Here is a 1,948-nt window from a genome sequence, read left to right on the forward strand (position 1 = left end):
GGGCTACACCAAAGTGTCAAAAGTAAAAGAGAAAAGAGAGAAGTTACATACAAGTGAACCCCCTAAGAGTATCAGAGGATTTCTCAACAGAAACTTTTCAGGCCAGAAGAGCATGGGATGACATATTCAAAATATTGAAGGAAAATATCTGTTAACCAAGAATACTAGATATACTGTAAATAGATATACTGTAACATCAATAACCTGAAATGTTAGGGTGAAGAGAAATAAAAGTATAAGGCTTTGGAATTCTATTGAAGGTTAAGTTGTTACTAGTTTAAAGTAGGGTGTTAAAGATATTTTATGTAAGCTTCATGATAACCACAAGGGAAAAACATGGAGTAATTACACAAAAGAACATGCTAAATATCAATGCATCCTGATACCACAAGATATCAAAGCACAAGAAAAGACATCAGGATAAAAAACAAAAAACAAGGAACAATGGGTCTACAAAACACCAGAAAATAAGGCAATAGTAAGTCCTTACTTATCAATAATTACTTTAAATGTAAATGGATTAAATTATCCAATGATATGCTGTCTACAAGAGACTCACTTTAGCTTTAAAGGCACACATAGACTGAAGGGATGGAAAAATATATTTCAAGCAAATGATAACCAAAAAAAGCAGGGATAGCTACACTTATATCAGACAAAAGAGACTTGAAACTAAAAATAATAAAAAGAGACAAAGTATTGTATTACACAATGATAAAGGGGTCAATCCATCAAGAACATATACCTATTGTAAATATTTATGCACCCATTATGGCAGTACCTAAATTCATAAAGCAAAACCTAAGAGAAATAAACAGCAATAGAATAATTGTTGGGGACTTTGATACTTTACTCCGAAAAATGGATAGATTATCCAGACAGAGACTGAACAAGGAAACAACAAAGTTGAACAATAATAGACCAAACAGACCTAATAGAGATATATAAAAATATTCTATCCAACAAAATACACATTCTTTTCAAGTGCACATGGAACATTTTCTAGGATAAAGCATATGTTGGACACAAACAAGTCTTAGAAAATTCAAGAAGATTTAAATCATACCAGGTATGCTCTCTGACCACACTGGTCTGAAACTAGAAATCAATAACAAGAGAAAAGCTGGAAAATTCCCAAATAGTCATCCCTTGGGATTGGTTCCAGGAGCCTCTGTGGATGCCAAAATCTGAGGATGCTCAAATCCTTTATATAAAATAGCATAGTACCATGCTGACCCTCTGTATCTGCAGATGCAAACCCCACAAATACAGGGGTTGAATGTACATGGAAATTAAACAACACTCTGCTGAAAAACCAATGGATCAAGAAGAAATTAAAGGGGAAATTTAAAAAAGTATCTTGAAACAAACATACCAAAATTTATAAAATGCAGCAAAAGCAGTTTTAAGAGAAAAGTTCATAGTGACAGACACCATATTAAGAAACAAGAAAATCACAAATAAACAACCTAATTCTATGCCTTCAGAAAAAAAAAAAAGAATGAACTGAGCATGAAGGTAGCTGGAGGGAAATAATAGAGTTTAAAGCAGAAATAAATAGAGAATAGGAAAATAATAGAAAAGATCAACCAAAAGAGTTAGTTCTTTGAAAAGATGAACAAAGTTGACAACTCTTTAGCTAGGGTAACCAAGGAAAAAGGAGAAAGGACCCAAATCAACAAAATTATAAATGGAAAAGGAGACATTACAACTGATGCCACAGAAATACAAAGAAGCACAAGAGACTACTATGAACAACTGTGTATCAACAAACTTGGTAACTTAGAGCAAATGAAACATTCTTAGAAACACAAAATTCCAAGACTAATCAGGAAGAAATAAAAAGTCTGAATACACCAATTCTATAAGAAAATTGAATCAGTAATCAAAAACTTCCCAATGATAAAAAGCCCAGAACTGATTGCTTAAGTGGCAAATTTTACCAAAT

Source organism: Lagenorhynchus albirostris, chromosome 3 (assembly GCF_949774975.1).
Source record: "Lagenorhynchus albirostris chromosome 3, mLagAlb1.1, whole genome shotgun sequence".
NCBI lineage: Eukaryota > Metazoa > Chordata > Mammalia > Artiodactyla > Delphinidae > Lagenorhynchus > Lagenorhynchus albirostris.